General features: G+C 45.8%; 24 non-coding genes across 24 annotated transcripts; all 24 read left to right on the forward strand.

Moving 5' to 3' along the window:
* The first annotated feature begins 1076 nt into the window (after positions 1-1076).
* Positions 1077-1195, forward strand: LOC123417431. The gene has a single exon (XR_006616873.1). It is a non-coding gene; the product is annotated as a 5S ribosomal RNA (ribosomal RNA).
* Positions 1196-3058: 1863 nt separating this feature from the next.
* On the forward strand, positions 3059-3176 carry LOC123417726. The gene has a single exon (XR_006617148.1). It is a non-coding gene; the product is annotated as a 5S ribosomal RNA (ribosomal RNA).
* A 470-nt stretch (positions 3177-3646) lies between these two features.
* On the forward strand, positions 3647-3765 carry LOC123417370. The gene has a single exon (XR_006616816.1). It is a non-coding gene; the product is annotated as a 5S ribosomal RNA (ribosomal RNA).
* A 356-nt stretch (positions 3766-4121) lies between these two features.
* Positions 4122-4240, forward strand: LOC123417540. Its single transcript, XR_006616975.1, has one exon. It is a non-coding gene; the product is annotated as a 5S ribosomal RNA (ribosomal RNA).
* Positions 4241-4870: 630 nt separating this feature from the next.
* On the forward strand, positions 4871-4989 carry LOC123417454. Its single transcript, XR_006616895.1, has one exon. It is a non-coding gene; the product is annotated as a 5S ribosomal RNA (ribosomal RNA).
* A 593-nt stretch (positions 4990-5582) lies between these two features.
* On the forward strand, positions 5583-5701 carry LOC123417365. Its single transcript, XR_006616811.1, has one exon. It is a non-coding gene; the product is annotated as a 5S ribosomal RNA (ribosomal RNA).
* A 491-nt stretch (positions 5702-6192) lies between these two features.
* On the forward strand, positions 6193-6311 carry LOC123417438. The gene has a single exon (XR_006616880.1). It is a non-coding gene; the product is annotated as a 5S ribosomal RNA (ribosomal RNA).
* A 410-nt stretch (positions 6312-6721) lies between these two features.
* On the forward strand, positions 6722-6840 carry LOC123417694. The gene has a single exon (XR_006617119.1). It is a non-coding gene; the product is annotated as a 5S ribosomal RNA (ribosomal RNA).
* A 506-nt stretch (positions 6841-7346) lies between these two features.
* LOC123417439 lies at positions 7347-7465 on the forward strand. The gene has a single exon (XR_006616881.1). It is a non-coding gene; the product is annotated as a 5S ribosomal RNA (ribosomal RNA).
* Positions 7466-7881: 416 nt separating this feature from the next.
* On the forward strand, positions 7882-8000 carry LOC123417561. The gene has a single exon (XR_006616995.1). It is a non-coding gene; the product is annotated as a 5S ribosomal RNA (ribosomal RNA).
* Positions 8001-8488: 488 nt separating this feature from the next.
* LOC123417440 lies at positions 8489-8607 on the forward strand. Its single transcript, XR_006616882.1, has one exon. It is a non-coding gene; the product is annotated as a 5S ribosomal RNA (ribosomal RNA).
* Positions 8608-9914: 1307 nt separating this feature from the next.
* LOC123417698 lies at positions 9915-10033 on the forward strand. The gene has a single exon (XR_006617123.1). It is a non-coding gene; the product is annotated as a 5S ribosomal RNA (ribosomal RNA).
* Positions 10034-10393: 360 nt separating this feature from the next.
* On the forward strand, positions 10394-10512 carry LOC123417595. Its single transcript, XR_006617027.1, has one exon. It is a non-coding gene; the product is annotated as a 5S ribosomal RNA (ribosomal RNA).
* A 380-nt stretch (positions 10513-10892) lies between these two features.
* On the forward strand, positions 10893-11011 carry LOC123417650. Its single transcript, XR_006617079.1, has one exon. It is a non-coding gene; the product is annotated as a 5S ribosomal RNA (ribosomal RNA).
* A 374-nt stretch (positions 11012-11385) lies between these two features.
* Positions 11386-11504, forward strand: LOC123417475. Its single transcript, XR_006616915.1, has one exon. It is a non-coding gene; the product is annotated as a 5S ribosomal RNA (ribosomal RNA).
* Positions 11505-11875: 371 nt separating this feature from the next.
* LOC123417609 lies at positions 11876-11994 on the forward strand. Its single transcript, XR_006617040.1, has one exon. It is a non-coding gene; the product is annotated as a 5S ribosomal RNA (ribosomal RNA).
* A 368-nt stretch (positions 11995-12362) lies between these two features.
* Positions 12363-12481, forward strand: LOC123417395. Its single transcript, XR_006616839.1, has one exon. It is a non-coding gene; the product is annotated as a 5S ribosomal RNA (ribosomal RNA).
* Positions 12482-12834: 353 nt separating this feature from the next.
* LOC123417700 lies at positions 12835-12953 on the forward strand. The gene has a single exon (XR_006617125.1). It is a non-coding gene; the product is annotated as a 5S ribosomal RNA (ribosomal RNA).
* A 377-nt stretch (positions 12954-13330) lies between these two features.
* On the forward strand, positions 13331-13449 carry LOC123417499. The gene has a single exon (XR_006616938.1). It is a non-coding gene; the product is annotated as a 5S ribosomal RNA (ribosomal RNA).
* A 362-nt stretch (positions 13450-13811) lies between these two features.
* LOC123417497 lies at positions 13812-13930 on the forward strand. Its single transcript, XR_006616936.1, has one exon. It is a non-coding gene; the product is annotated as a 5S ribosomal RNA (ribosomal RNA).
* A 382-nt stretch (positions 13931-14312) lies between these two features.
* Positions 14313-14431, forward strand: LOC123417651. Its single transcript, XR_006617080.1, has one exon. It is a non-coding gene; the product is annotated as a 5S ribosomal RNA (ribosomal RNA).
* A 353-nt stretch (positions 14432-14784) lies between these two features.
* LOC123417670 lies at positions 14785-14903 on the forward strand. The gene has a single exon (XR_006617098.1). It is a non-coding gene; the product is annotated as a 5S ribosomal RNA (ribosomal RNA).
* Positions 14904-15259: 356 nt separating this feature from the next.
* LOC123417360 lies at positions 15260-15378 on the forward strand. Its single transcript, XR_006616806.1, has one exon. It is a non-coding gene; the product is annotated as a 5S ribosomal RNA (ribosomal RNA).
* Positions 15379-15704: 326 nt separating this feature from the next.
* Positions 15705-15823, forward strand: LOC123417719. Its single transcript, XR_006617142.1, has one exon. It is a non-coding gene; the product is annotated as a 5S ribosomal RNA (ribosomal RNA).
* The last annotated feature ends 321 nt before the right edge of the window (positions 15824-16144 follow it).

Consider the following 16144-nt stretch of genomic DNA (forward strand, 5'->3'; position numbering starts at 1 on the left):
TCCATTGGCACATTTGCCTCGACAACGGAGACGAGTTTAACACAAGAATTTCACCGCTCCCTCTCTACCCCGACAACACGAGCACCGCCACGACCTCTGTGACTTTTCCCACCGCGCATGACACCCAACGACTAGTAGTAGTAGTAGTAGTAGTAGTAGTAGCAGCAGTAGTAGTAGTAGTAGTAGTAGTAGTAGTAGTAGTAGTAGTAGTAGTAGTAGTAGTAGTAGTAGTAGGAGTAGTAGGAGTAGTAGGAGTAGCAGTAGCAGCAGTAGCAGTAGCAGCAGTAGCAGTAGCAGCAGTAGCAGTAGCAGCAGTAGCAGTAGCAGGAGTAGCAGTAGCAGGAGTAGGAGGAGCAGGAGTAGCAGTAGTAGGAGTAGTAGCAGTAGCAGGAGTAGGAGTAGCAGGAGTAGCAGTAGCAGGAGTAGTAGTAGCAGGAGGAGCAGGAGCAGGAGCAGGAGCAGGAGGAGTAGGAGCAGGAGTAGCAGCAGGAGCAGGAGTAGCAGGAGTAGCAGGAGGAGCAGGAGTAGCAGGAGTAGCAGGAGCAAGAGTAGCAGGAGTAGCAGTAGCAGGAGTAGTAGTAGCAGGAGTTGTAGCAGTAGGAGTAGTAGCAGTAGTAGTAGGAGCAGGAGTAGTAGCAGTAGCAGTAGTAGCAGGAGCAGGAGCAGGAGTAGTAGTAGTGGTAGTAGGAGTGGTAGTAGTAGTGGTAGTAGTAGTAGGTAGTAGTCGTAGTAGTAGTAGTAGTAGTAGTAGTAGTAGTAGTAGTAGTAGTAGTAGTAGTAGTCAGTAGTAGTAGCAGTAGTAGCAGTAGTAGTAGCAGTAGTAGCAGTAGTAGCAGCAGTAGTAGCAGTAGTAGTAGCAGTAGTAGCAGTAGTAGTAGCAGCAGTAGCAGCAGTAGTAGCAGCAGTAGCAGTAGTAGTAGCAGTAGTAGTAGCAGTAGTAGTAGCAGTAGTAGTAGCAGTAGTAGTAGCAGTAGTAGTAGCAGTAGTAGTAGCAGTAGTAGTAGCAGTAGTAGTAGCAGTAGTAGTAGTAGTAGTAGTAGGGGCAAGCATAAGGAACAAATAGATAGTTGCATGTCGGATGCGATCATACCAGCACTAAAGCACCGGATCCCATCAGAACTCCGAAGTTAAGCGTGCTTGGGCGAGAGTAGTACTAGGATAGGTGACCTCCTGGGAAGTCCTCGTGTTGCATTCCCCTTTTTAAATATATTTTTGCGCCACGTGACAAGGATGACACGGGACCGTGATCTATATGACCTCGTTTTCTTATTTTTGACGTTTACTAGTTTTCTTATTTTTGACGTTTGTGATATGTTTTAGCTTGCCCCTCCCGTGTCCATTGGCACATTTGCCTCGAGAACGGAGACGACTTTAACACAAGAATTTCACCGGTCCCTCTCTACCCCGACAACACGAGCACCGCCACGACCTCTGTGACTTTTCCCACCGCGCATGACACCCAACGACTTGTAGTAGTAGTAGTAGTAGTAGTAGGAGTAGTAGTAGTAGTAGTAGTAGTAGTAGTAGGAGTAGTAGTAGGAGCAGTAGTAGTAGCAGCAGTAGCAGTAGCAGCAGTAGCAGTAGCAGGAGTAGGAGTAGCAGGAGTAGCAGTAGCAGGAGTAGCAGTAGCAGGAGTAGGAGTAGCAGGAGTAGGAGTAGCAGGAGTAGCAGTAGCAGGAGCAGGAGTGTTGCATTCCCCTTTTTAAATATATTTTTGCGCCACGTGACAAGGATGACGCGGGACCGTGATCTATATGACCTCGTTTTCTTATTTTTGACGTTTACTAGTTTTCTTATTTTTGACGTTTGTGATATGTTTTAGCTTGCCCCTCCCATGTCCATTGGCACATTTGCCTCGAGAACGGAGACGAGTTTAACACAAGAATTTCACCGGTCCCTCTCTACCCCGACAACACGAGCACCGCCACGACCTCTGTGACTTTTCCCACCGCGCATGACACCCAACGACTAGTAGTAGTAGTAGTAGTAGTAGTAGTAGTAGTAGTAGTAGTAGTAGTAGTAGGAGTAGTAGTAGTAGTAGTAGTAGTAGGAGTAGTAGTTGGAGCAGTAGTAGTAGCAGGAGTAGGAGTAGCAGCAGTAGCAGGAGTAGGAGTAGCAGGAGTAGCAGTAGCAGGAGTAGCAGTAGCAGGAGTAGGAGTAGCAGCAGTAGGAGTAGCAGGAGTAGCAGTAGCAGGAGCAGCAGCAGGAGCAGGAGGAGCAGGAGGAGGAGGAGCAGGAGTAGCAGGAGCAGGAGTAGCAGGAGTAGCAGGAGGAGCAGTAGCAGGAGCAGGAGCAGGAGCAGGAGCAGGAGCAGGAGCAGGAGGAGTAGCAGGAGGAGTAGCAGTAGTGGTAGCAGTAGTGGTAGGAGTAGTCGTAGCAGTAGTCGTAGCAGTAGTGGTAGCAGTAGTGGTAGCAGTAGTGGTAGCAGTAGCAGTAGTAGCAGTAGTAGCAGTAGTAGCAGTAGTAGCAGTAGTAGCAGCAGTAGCAGCAGTAGCAGCAGTAGCAGTAGCAGCAGTAGCAGTAGGAGCAGTAGGAGTAGCAGTAGCAGTAGAAGTAGCAGTAGCAGTAGCAGTAGCAGTAGCAGTAGCAGTAGCAGTAGCAGTAGCAGTAGCAGTAGCAGTAGCAGTAGCAGTAGCAGTAGCAGTAGCAGTAGCAGTAGCAGTAGCAGTAGCAGTAGCAGTAGCAGTAGTAGTAGTAGTAGTAGTAGTAGTAGTAGAAGAAGAAGAAGAAGAAGAAGAAGAAGGAGAAGGAGAAGAAGAAGAAGAAGACGAAGAAGAAGAAGAAGAAGAAGAAGAAGACGAAGAAGAAGAAGAAGAAGAAGAAGAAGAAGAAGAAGTAGTAGTAGTAGTAGTGGTAGTAGTGGTAGTAGTGGTAGTAGTGGTAGTAGTGGTAGTAGTGGTAGTGGTAGTGGTAGTGGTAGTGGTAGTGGTAGTGGTAGTGGTAGTCGTAGTAGTAGTAGTAGTAGTAGTAGTAGTAGTAGTAGTAGTAGTAGTAGTAGTAGTAGTAGTAGTAGTAGTAGTAGGGGCAAGCATAAGGAACAAATAGATAGTTGCATGTCGGATGCAATCATACCAGCACTAAAGCACCGGATCCCATCAGAACTCCGAAGTTAAGCGTGCTTGGGCGAGAGTAGTACTAGGATGGCTGACCTCCTGGAAGTCCTCGTGTTTCATTCCCCTTTTTAAATATATTTTTGCGCCACGTGACAAGGATGACGCGGGACCGTGATCTATATGACCTCGTTTTCTTTTTTTTGACGTTTACTAGTTTTCTTATTTTTGACGTTTGTGATATGTTTTAGCTTGCCCCTCCCGTGTCCATTGCCACATTTGCCTCGAGAACGGAGACGAGTTTAACACAAGAATTTCACCGCTCGCTCTCTACCCCGACAACACGAGCACCGCCACGACCTCTGTGACTTTTCCCACCGCGCATGACACCCAACGACTACTACTAGTAGTAGTAGTAGTAGTAGTAGTAGTAGTAGTAGTACTAGTACTAGTAGTAGTAGTAGTACTACTACTACTACTAGTAGTAGTAGTACTTGTAGTAGTAGTAGTAGTAGTACTAGTAGTAGTAGTAGTAGTACTAGTAGTAGTAGTAGTAGTAGGGGCAAGCATAAGGAACAAATAGATAGTTGCATGTTGGATGCGATCATACCAGCACTAAAGCACCGGATCCCATGAGAACTCCGAAGTTAAGCGTGCTTGGGCGAGAGTAGTACTAGGATGGGTGACCTCCTGGGAAGTCCTCGTGTTGCATTCCCCTTTTTAAATATATTTTTGCGCCACGTGACAAGGATGACGCGGGACCGTGATCTATATGACCTCGTTTTCTTATTTTTGACATTTCCTAGTATTCTTATTTTTGACGTTTGTGATATGTTTTAGCTTGCCCCTCCCGTGTCCATTGCCACATTTGCCTCGACAACGGAGACGAGTTTAACACAATAATTTCACCGCTCCCTCTCTACCCCGACAACAAGAGCACCGCCACGACCTCTGTGACTTTTCCCACCGCGCATGACACCCAACGACTAGTAGTAGTAGTAGTAGCAGTAGTAGCAGTAGTAGCAGTAGTAGTAGGGGCAAGCATAAGGAACAAATAGATAGTTGCATGTCGGATGCGATCATACCAGCACTAAAGAACCGGATCCCATCAGAACTCCGAAGTTAAGCGTGCTTGGGCGAGAGTAGTACTAGGATGGGTGCCCTCCTGGGAAGTCCTCGTGTTGCATTCCCCTTTTTAAATATATTTTTGCGCCACGTGACAAGGATGACGCGGGACCGTGATCTATGAGACCTCGTTTTCTTATTTTTGACGTTTACTAGTTTTCTTATTTTTGACGTTTGTGATATGTTTTAGCTTGCCCCTCCCATGTCCATTGCCACATTTGCCTCGAGAACGGAGACGAGTTTAACACAAGAATTTCACCGCTCCCTCTCTACCCCGACAACACGAGCACCGCCACGACCTCCTGGGAAGTCCTCTTGTTGCATTCCCCTTTTTAAATATATTTTTGCGCCACGTGACAAGGATGACGCGGGACCGTGATCTATATGACCTCGTTTTCTTATTTTTGACGTTTACTAGTTTTCTTATTTTTGACGTTTGTGATATGTTTTAGCTTGCCCCTCCCGTGTCCATTGCCACATTTGCCTCGACAACGGAGACGAGTTTAACACAAGAATTTCACCGCTCCCTCTCTACCCCGACAACACGAGCACCGCCACGACCTCTGTGACTTTTCCCACCGCGCATGACACCCAACGACTACTAGTAGTAGTAGTAGTAGTAGTAGTAGCAGTAGTAGCAGTAGTAGCAGTAGTAGTAGGGGCAAGCATAAGGAACAAATAGATAGTTGCATGTCGGATGCGATCATACCAGCACTAAAGCACCGGATCCCATCAGAACTCCAAAGTTAAGCGTGCTTGGGCGAGAGTAGTACTAGGATGGGTGACCTCCTGGGAAGTCCTTGTGTTGCATTCCCCTTTTTAAATATATTTTTGCGCCACGTGACAAGGATGACGCGGGACCGTGATCTATATGACCTCGTTTTCTTATTTTTGACGTTTACTAGTTTTCTTATTTTTGACGTTTGTGATATGTTTTAGCTTGCCCCTCCCATGTCCATTGCCACATTTGCCTCGAGAACGGAGACGAGTTTAACACAAGAATTTCACCGCTCCCTCTCTACCCCGACAACACGAGCACCGCCACGACCTCCTGGGAAGACCTCGTGTTGCATTCCCCTTTTTAATTCTATTTTTGCGCCACGTGACAAGGATGACGCGGGACATGATCTATATGACCTCGTTTTCTTATTTTTGACGTTTACTAGTTTTCTTATTTTTGACGTTTGTGATATGTTTTAGCTTGCCCCTCCCGTGTCCATTGCCACATTTGCCTCGAGAACGGAGACGAGTTTAACACAAGAATTTCACCGCTCCCTCGATACCCCGACAACACGAGCACCGCCACGACCTCTGTGACTTTTCCCACCGCGCATGACACCCAACGACTAGTAGTAGTAGTAGTAGTAGTAGGGGCAAGCATAAGGAACAAATAGATAGTTGCATGTCGGATGCGATCATACCAGCACTAAAGCACCGGATCCCATCAGAACTCCGAAGTTAAGCGTGCTTGGGCGAGAGTAGTACTAGGATGGGTGACCTCCTGGGAAGTCCTCGTGTTGCATTCCCCTTTTTAAATATATTTTTGCGCCACGTGACAAGGATGACGCGGGACCGTGATCTATATGACCTCGTTTTCTTATTTTTGACGTTTACTAGTTTTCTTATTTTTGACGTTTGTGATATGTTTTAGCTTGCCCCTCCCGTGTCCATTGCCACATTTGCCTCGACAACGGAGACGAGTTTAACACAAGAATTTCACCGCTCCCTCTCTACCCCAACAACACGAGCACCGCCACGACCTCTGTGACTTTTCCCACCGCGCATGACACCCAACGACTAGTAGTAGTAGTAGTAGTAGTAGTAGTAGTAGTAGTAGTAGGAGTAGTAGTAGCAGCAGTAGTAGCAGTAGCAGTAGTAGCAGTAGCAGTAGCAGGAGTAGCAGTAGCAGGAGTAGCAGTAGCAGGAGTAGCAGTAGTAGTAGTAGTAGTAGTAGTAGTAGTAGTAGTAGTAGTAGTAGTAGGGGCAAGCATAAGGAACAAATAGATAGTTGCATGTCGTATGCGATCATACCAGCACTAAAGCATCGGATCCCATCAGAACTCCGAAGTTAAGCGTGCTTGGGCGAGAGTAGTACTAGGATGGGTGACCTCCTGGGAAGTCCTCGTGTTGCATTCCCCTTTTTAAATATATTTTTGCGCCACGTGACAAGGATGACGCGGGACCGTGATCTATATGACCTCGTTTTCTTTTTTTTGACGATTACTAGTTTTCTTATTTTTGACGTTTGTGATATGTTTTATCTTGCCCCTCCCGTGTCCATTGCCACATTTGCCTCGAGAACGGAGACGAGTTTAACACAAGAATTTCACCGCTCCCTCTCTACCCCGACAACACGAGCACCGCCACGACCTCTGTGACTTTTCCCACCGCGCATGACACCCAACGACTACTACTACTAGTAGTAGTAGTAGTAGTAGTAGTAGTAGTAGTAGTAGTACTAGTAGTAGTAGTAGTAGTAGTAGTAGTAGTACTAGTAGTAGTAGTAGTAGGGGCAAGCATAAGGAACAAATAGATAGTTGCATGTCAGATGCGATCATACCAGCACTAAAGCACCGGATCCCATGAGAACTCCGAAGTTAAGCGTCCTTGGGCGAGAGTAGTACTAGGATGGGTGACCTCCTAGGAAGTCCTCGTGTTGCATTCCCCTTTTTAAATATATTTTTGCGCCACGTGACAAGGATTACGCGGGACCGTGATCTATATGACCTCGTTTTCTTATTTTTGACGTTTACTAGTTTTCTTATTTTTGACGTTTGTGATATGTTTTAGCTTGCCCCTCCCGTGTCCATTGCCACATTTGCCTCGACAACGGAGACGAGTTTAACACAAGAATTTCACCGCTCCCTCTCTACCCCAACAACACGAGCACCGCCACGACCTCTGTGACTTTTCCCACCGCGCATGACACCCAACGACTAGTAGTAGTAGTAGTAGTAGTAGTAGTAGTAGTAGTAGTAGTAGTAGTAGTAGTAGTAGTAGTAGTAGTAGCAGTAGCAGTAGTAGCAGTAGCAGTAGCAGCAGTAGCAGTAGCAGCAGTAGCAGTAGCAGGAGTAGCAGTAGCAGGAGTAGCAGTAGCAGGAGTAGCAGTAGTAGTAGTAGTAGTAGTAGTAGTAGGGGCAAGCATAAGGAACAAATAGATAGTTGCATGTCGTATGCGATCATACCAGCACTAAAGCATCGGATCCCATCAGAACTCCGAAGTTAAGCGTGCTTGGGCGAGAGTAGTACTAGGATGGGTGACCTCCTGGGAAGTCCTCGTGTTGCATTCCCCTTTTTAAATATATTTTTGCGCCACGTGACAAGGATGACGCGGGACCGTGATCTATATGACCTCGTTTTCTTTTTTTTGACGATTACTAGTTTTCTTATTTTTGACGTTTGTGATATGTTTTATCTTGCCCCTCCCGTGTCCATTGCCACATTTGCCTCGAGAACGGAGACGAGTTTAACACAAGAATTTCACCGCTCCCTCTCTACCCCGACAACACGAGCACCGCCACGACCTCTGTGACTTTTCCCACCGCGCATGACTTCCAACGACTACTACTACTAGTAGTAGTAGTAGTAGTAGTAGTAGTAGTAGTAGTAGTAGTAGTACTAGTAGTAGTAGTAGTAGTAGTAGTACTAGTACTAGTAGTAGTAGTAGTAAGGGCAAGCATAAGGAACAAATAGATAGTTGCATGTCAGATGCGATCATACCAGCACTAAAGCACCGGATCCCATGAGAACTCCGAAGTTAAGCGTGCTTGGGCGAGAGTAGTACTAGGATGGGTGACCTCCTAGGAAGTCCTCGTGTTGCATTCCCCTTTTTAAATATATTTTTGCGCCACGTGACAAGGATGACGCGGGACCGTGATCTATATGACCTCGTTTTCTTATTTTTGACGTTTACTAGTTTTCTTATTTTTGACGTTTGTGATATGTTTTAGCTTGCCCCTCCCGTGTCCATTGCCACATTTGCCTCGACAACGGAGACGAGTTTAACACAAGAATTTCACCGCTCCCTCTCTACCCCAACAACACGAGCACCGCCACGACCTCTGTGACTTTTCCCACCGCGCATGACACCCAACGACTAGTAGTAGTAGTAGTAGTAGTAGTAGTAGTAGTAGTAGTAGTAGTAGTAGCAGTAGCAGTAGTAGCAGTAGCAGTAGCAGCAGTAGCAGTAGCAGCAGTAGCAGTAGCAGGAGTAGCAGTAGCAGGAGTAGCAGTAGCAGGAGTAGCAGTAGTAGTAGTAGTAGTAGTAGTAGTAGTAGGGGCAAGCATAAGGAACAAATAGATAGTTGCATGTCGTATGCGATCATACCAGCACTAAAGCATCGGATCCCATCAGAACTCCGAAGTTAAGCGTGCTTGGGCGAGAGTAGTACTAGGATGGGTGACCTCCTGGGAAGTCCTCGTGTTGCATTCCCCTTTTTAAATATATTTTTGCGCCACGTGACAAGGATGACGCGGGACCGTGATCTATATGACCTCGTTTTCTTTTTTTTGACGATTACTAGTTTTCTTATTTTTGACGTTTGTGATATGTTTTATCTTGCCCCTCCCGTGTCCATTGCCACATTTGCCTCGAGAACGGAGACGAGTTTAACACAAGAATTTCACCGCTCCCTCTCTACCCCGACAACACGAGCACCGCCACGTCCTCTGTGACTTTTCCCACCGCGCATGACACCCAACGACTACTACTACTACTACTACTAGTAGTAGTAGTAGTAGTAGTAGTAGTAGTAGTAGTAGTAGTAGTAGTAGTAGTAGTAGTAGTAGTAGTAGTAGTAGTAGTAGTAGTAGTAGTAGTAGTAGTAGTAGTAGTAGTAGTAGTAGTAGTAGTAGTAGTAGTAGTAGTAGTAGTAGTAGTAGTAGTAGTAGTAGTAGTAGTAGTAGTAGTAGTAGTAGTAGTAGTAGTAGTAGTAGTAGTAGTAGTAGTAGTAGTAGTAGTAGTAGTAGTAGTAGTAGTAGTAGTAGTAGTAGTAGTAGTAGTAGTAGTAGTAGTAGTAGTAGTAGTAGTAGTAGTAGTAGTAGTAGTAGTAGTAGTAGTAGTAGTAGTAGTAGTAGTAGTAGTAGTAGTAGTAGTAGTAGTAGTAGTAGTAGTAGTAGTAGTAGTAGTAGTAGTAGTAGTAGTAGTAGTAGTAGTAGTAGTAGTAGTAGTAGTAGTAGTAGTAGTAGTAGTAGTAGTAGTAGTAGTAGTAGTAGTAGTAGTAGTAGTAGTAGTAGTAGTAGTAGTAGTAGTAGTAGTAGTAGTAGTAGTAGTAGTAGTAGTAGTAGTAGTAGTAGTAGTAGTAGTAGTAGTAGTAGTAGTAGTAGTAGTAGTAGTAGTAGTAGTAGTAGTAGTAGTAGTAGTAGTAGTAGTAGTAGTAGTAGTAGTAGTAGTAGTAGTAGTAGTAGTAGTAGTAGTAGTAGTAGTAGTAGTAGTAGTAGTAGTAGTAGTAGTAGTAGTAGTAGTAGTAGTAGTAGTAGTAGTAGTAGTAGTAGTAGTAGTAGTAGTAGTAGTAGTAGTAGTAGTAGTAGTAGTAGTAGTAGTAGTAGTAGTAGTAGTAGTAGTAGTAGTAGTAGTAGTAGTAGTAGTAGTAGTAGTAGTAGTAGTAGTAGTAGTAGTAGTAGTAGTAGTAGTAGTAGTAGTAGTAGTACTGGTAGTAGTAGTAGTAGTAGTAGTACTAGTAGTAGTAGTAGTAGTAGTAGTAGGGGCAAGCATAAGGAACAAATAGATAGTTGCATGTCGGATGCGATCATACGAGCACTAAAGCACCGGATCCCATTAGAACTCCAAAGTTAAGCGTGCTTGGGCGAGAGTAGTACTAGGATGGGTGACCTCCTGGAAAGTCCTCGTGTTGCATTCCCCTTTTTAAATATATTTTTGCGCCACGTGACAAGGATGACGCGGGACTGTGATCTATATGACCTATGTTTTCTTATTTTTGACGTTTACTAGTTTTCTTATTTTTGACGTTTGTGATATGTTTTAGCTTGCCCCTCCCGTGTCCATTGCCACATTTGCCTCGACAACGGAGACGAGTTTAACACAAGAATTTCACCGCTCACTCTCTACCCCGACAACACGAGCACCGCCACGACCTCTGTGACTTTTCCCACCGCGCATGACACCCAACGACTAGTAGTAGTTGTAGTAGTAGTAGTAGTAGTACTAGTAGTAGTAGTAGTAGGGGCAAGCATAAGGAACGAATAGATAGTTGCATGTCGGATGCGATCATACCAGCACTAAAGCACCGGATCCCATCAGAACTCCGAAGTTAAGCGTGCTTGGGCGAGAGTAGTACTAGGATTGTTGACCTCCTGGGAAGTCCTCGTGTTGCATTCCCCTTTTTAAATATATTTTTGCGCCACGTGACAAGGATGACGCGGGACCGTGATCTATATGACCTCGTTTTCTTATTTTTGACGTTTACTAGTTTTCTTATTTTTGACGTTTGTGATATGTTTTAGCTTGCCCCTCCCGGGTCCATTGCCACATTTGCCTCGACAACGGAGACGAGTTTAACACAAGAATTTCACCGCTCCCTCTCTACCCCGACAACACGAGCACCGCCACGACCTCTTTGACTTTTCCCACCGCGCATGACACCCAACGACTAGTAGTAGTAGTAGTAGTAGTAGCAGTAGTAGCAGTAGTAGCAGTAGTAGCAGTAGTAGCAGTAGTAGTAGAGGCAAGCATAAGGAACAAATAGATAGTTGCATGTCGGATGCGGTCATACCAACACTAAAGCAGCGGATCCCATCAGAACTCCGAAGTTAAGCGTGCTTGGGCGAGAGTAGTACTAGGATGGGTGACCTCCTGGGAAGTCCTCGTGTTGCATTCCCCTTTTTAAATATATTTTTGCGCCACGTGACAAGGATGACGCGGGACCGTGATCTATATGACCTCGTTTTCTTATTTTTGACGTTTACTAGTTTTCTTATTTTTGACGTTTGTGATATGTTTTAGCTTGCCCCTCCCGTGTCCATTGCCACATTTGCCTCGACAACGGAGACGAGTTTAACACAAGAATTTCACCGCTCCCTTTCTACCCCGACAACACGAGCACCGCCACGACCTCTCTGACTTTTCCCACCGCGCATGACACCCAACGACTAGTAGTAGTAGTAGTAGTAGTAGTAGAAGTAGTAGCAGTAGTAGCAGTAGTAGCAGTAGTAGTAGGGGCAAGCATAAGGAACAAATAGATAGTTGCATGTGGGATGCGATCATACCAGCACTAAAGCACCGGATCCCATCAGAACTCCGAAGTTAAGCGTGCTTGGGCGAGAGTAGTACTAGGATGGGTGACCTCCTCGGAAGTCCTCGTGTTGCATTTCCCTTTTTAAATATATTTTTGCGCCACGTGACAAGGATGACACGGGACCGTGATCTATATGACCTCGTTTTCTTATTTTTGACGTTTACTAGTTTTCTTAGTTTTGACGTTTGTGATATGTTTTAGCTTGCCCCTCCCGTGTCCATTGCCACATTTGCCTCGAGAACGGAGACGAGTTTAACACAAGAATTTCACCGCTCCCTCTCTACCCCGACAACACGAGCACCGCCACGACCTCTGTGACTTTTCCCACCGCGCATGACACCCAACGACTAGTAGTAGTAGTAGTAGTAGTAGTAATAGTAGTAGTAGTAGTACTAGTAGTTGTAGTAGTAGGGGCAAGCATAAGGAACAAATAGATAGTTGCATGTCGGATGCGATCATACCAGCACTAAAGCACCGGATCCCATCAGAACTCCGAAGTTAAGCGTGCTTGGGTGAGAGTAGTACTAGGATGGGTGACCTCCTGGGTAGTCCTCGTGTTGCATTTCCCTTTTTAAATATATTTTTGCGCCACGTGACAAGGATGACACGGGACCGTGATCTATATGACCTCGTTTTCTTATTTTTGACGTTTACTAGTTTTCTTAGTTTTGACGTTTGTGATATGTTTTAGCTTGCCCCTCCCGTGTCCATTGCCACATTTGCCTCGAGAACGGAGACGAGTTTAACACAAGAATTTCACCGCTCCCTCTCTACCCCGACAACACGAGCACCGCTACGACCTCTGTGACTTTTCCCACCGCGCATGACACCCAACGACTAGTAGTAGTAGTAGTAGTAGTAATAGTAGTAGTAGTAGTACTAGTAGTTGTAGTAGTAGGGGCAAGCATAAGGAACAAATAGATAGTTGCATGTCGGATGCGATCATACCAGCACTAAAGCACCGGATCCCATCAGAACTCCGAAGTTAAGCGTGCTTGGGTGAGAGTAGTACTAGGATGGGTGACCTCCTGGGAAGTCCTCGTGTTGCATTCCCCTTTTTAAATATATTTTTGCGCCACGTGACAAGGATGACGCGGGACCGTGATCTATATGACCTCGTTTTCTTATTTTTGACGTTTACTAGTTTTCTTATTTTTGACGTTTGTGATATGTTTTAGCTTGCCCCTCCCGTGTCCATTGCCACATTTGCCTCGACAACGGAGACGAGTTTAACACAAGAATTTCACCGCTCCCTCTCTACCCCGACAACACGAGCACCGCCACGACCTCTTTGACTTTTCCCACCGCGCATGACACCCAACGACTAGTAGTAGTAGTAGGAGTAGTAGCAGTAGTAGCAGTAGTAGTAGGGGCAAGCATAAGGAACAAATAGATAGTTGCATGCCGGATGCGATCATACCAGCACTAAAGCAGCGGTTCGCATCAGAACTCCGAAGTTAAGCGTGCTTGGGCGAGAGTAGTACTAGGATGGGTGACCTCCTGGGAAGTCCTCGTGTTGCATTCCCCTTTTTAAATATATTTTTGCGCCACGTGACAAGGATGACGCGGGACCGTGATCTATATGACCTCGTTTTCTTATTTTTGACGTTTACTAGTTTTCTTATTTTTGACGTTTGTGATATGTTTTAGCTTGCCCCTCCCGTGTCCATTGCCACATTTGCCTCGACAACGGAGACGAGTTTAACACAAGAATTTCACCGCTCCCTCTCTACCCCGACAACACGAGCACCGCCACGACCTCTCTGACTTTTCCCACCGCGCATGACACCCAACGACTAGTAGTAGTAGTAGTAGTAGTAGTAATAGTAGTAGTAGTAGTAGTACTAGTAGTAGTAGTAGTAGTAGGGGCAAGCATAAGGAACAAATAGATAGTTGCACGTCGGATGCGATCATACCAGCACTAAAGCACCGGATCCCATCAGAACTTCGAAGTTAAGCGTGCGTGGGCGAGAGTAGTACTAGGATGGGTGACCTCCTGGGAAGTCCTCGTGTTGCATTCCCCTTTTTAAATATATTTTTGCGTCACGTGACAAGGATGACGCGGGACCGTGATCTATATGACCTCGTCTTCTTATTTTTGACGTTTACTAGTTTTCTTATTTTTGACGTTTGTGGTATGTTTTAGCTTGCCCCTCCCGTGTCCATTGCCACATTTGCCTCGACAACGGAGACGAGTTTAACACAAGAATTTCACCGCTCCCTCTCTACCCCGACAACACGAGCACCGCCACGACCTCTGTGACTTTTCCCACCGCGCATGACACCCAACGACTAGTAGTAGTAGTAGTAGTAGTAGCAGTAGTAGCAGTAGTAGCAGTAGTAGTAGGGGCAAGCATAAGGAACAAATAGATAGTTGCATGTCGGATGCGATCATACCAGCACTAAAGCACCGGATCCCATCAGAACTCCGAAGTTAAGCGTGCTTGGGCGAGAGTAGTACTAGGATGTGTGACCTCCTGGGAAGTCCTCGTGTTGCATTCCCCTTTTTAAATATATTTTTGCGCCACATGACAAGGATGACTCGGGACCGTGATCTATATGACCTCGTTTTTTATTTTTGACGTTTACTAGTTTTCTTATTTTTGACGTTTGTGATATGTTTTAGCTTGCCCCTCCCGTGTCCATTGCCACATTTGCCTCGACAACGGAGACGAGTTTAACACAAGAATTTCACCGCTCCCTCTCTACCCCGACAACACGAGCACCGCCACGACCTCTTTGACTTTTCCCACCGCGCATGACACCCAACGACTAGTAGTAGTAGTAGTAGTAGTAGTAGCAGTAGTAGCAGTAGTAGCAGTAGTAGCAGTAGTAGCAGTAGTAGTAGAGGCAAGCATAAGGAACAAATAGATAGTTGCATGTCGGATGCGGTCATACCAACACTAAAGCAGCGGATCCCATCAGAACTCCGAAGTTAAGCGTGCTTGGGCGAGAGTAGTACTAGGATGGGTGACCTCCTGGGAAGTCCTCGTGTTGCATTCCCCTTTTTAAATATATTTTTGCGCCACGTGACAAGGATGACGCGGGACCGTGATCTATATGACCTCGTTTTCTTATTTTTGACGTTTACTAGTTTTCTTATTTTTGACGTTTGTGATATGTTTTAGCTTGCCCCTCCCGTGTCCATTGCCACATTTGCCTCGACAACGGAGATGAGTTTAACACAAGAATTTCACCGCTCCCTCTCTACCCCGACAACACGAGCACCGCCACGACCTCTTTGACTTTTCCCACCGCGCATGACACCCAACGACTAGTAGTAGTAGTAGCAGTAGTAGCAGTAGTAGCAGTAGTAGTAGGGGCAAGCATAAGGAACAAATAGATAGTTGCATGTCGGATGCGATCATACCAGCACTAAAGCAGCGGATCCCATCATAACTCCGAAGTTAAGCGTGCTTGGGCGAGAGTAGTACTAGGATGGGTGACCTCCTGGGAAGTCCTCGTGTTGCATTCCCCTTTTTAAATATATTTTTGCGCCACGTGACAAGGATGACGCGGGACCGTGATCTATATGACCTCGTTTTCTTATTTTTGACGGTTACTAGTTTTCTTATTTTTGACGTTTGTGATATGTTTTAGCTTGCCCCTCCCGTGTCCATTGCCACATTTGCCTCGACAACGGAGACGAGTTTAACACAAGAATTTCACCGCTCCCTCTCTACCCCGACAACACGAGCACCGCCACGACCTCTCTGACTTTTCCCACCGCGCATGACACCCAACGACTAGTAGTAGTAGTAGTAGCAGTAGTAGCAGTAGTAGCAGTAGTAGTAGGGGCAAGCATAAGGAACAAATAGATAGTTGCATGTCGGATGCGATCATACCAGCACTAAAGCACCGGATCCCATCAGAACTCCGAAGTTAAGCGTGCTTGGGCGAGAGTAGTACTAGGATGGGTGACCTCTTGGGAAGTTCTCGTGTTGCATTTCCCTTTTTAAATATATTTTTGCGCCACGTGACAAGGATGACACGGGACCGTGATCTATATGACCTCGTTTTCTTATTTTTGACGTTTACTAGTTTTCTTATTTTTGACGTTTGTGATATGTTTTAGCTTGCCCCTCCCGTGTCCATTGCCACATTTGCCTCGAGAACGGAGACGAGTTTAACACAAGAATTACACCGCTCCCTCTCTACCCCGACAACACGAGCACCGCCACGACGTCTGTGACTTTTCCCACCGCGCATGACACCCAACGACTAGTAGTAGTAGTAGTAGGGGCAAGCATAAGGAACAAATAGATAGTTGCATGTCGGATGCGATCATACCAGCACTAAAGCAGCGCATCCCATCAGAACTCTGAAGTTAAGCGTGCTTGGGCGAGAGTAGTACTAGGATGGGTGACCTCGTGGGAAGTCCTCGTGTTGCATTCCCCTTTTTAAATATATTTTTGCGCCACGTGACAAGGATGACGCGGGACCGTGATCTATATGACCTCGTTTTCTTATTTTTGACGTTTACTAGTTTTCTTATTTTTGACGTTTGTGATATGTTTTAGCTTGCCCCTCCCGTGTCCATTGCCACATTTGCCTCGACAACGGAGACGAGTTTAACACAAGAATTTCACCGCTCCCTCTCTACCCTGACAACACGAGCACCGCCACGACCTCTTTGACTTTTCCCACCGCGCATGACACCCAACGACTAGTAGCAGTAGTAGCAGTAGTAGCAGTAGTAGCAGTAGTAGTAGGGGC

The sequence above is a fragment of the Hordeum vulgare genome, unplaced genomic scaffold (assembly GCF_904849725.1).
Source record: "Hordeum vulgare subsp. vulgare unplaced genomic scaffold, MorexV3_pseudomolecules_assembly, whole genome shotgun sequence".
Classification (NCBI taxonomy): Eukaryota; Viridiplantae; Streptophyta; class Magnoliopsida; order Poales; family Poaceae; genus Hordeum; species Hordeum vulgare.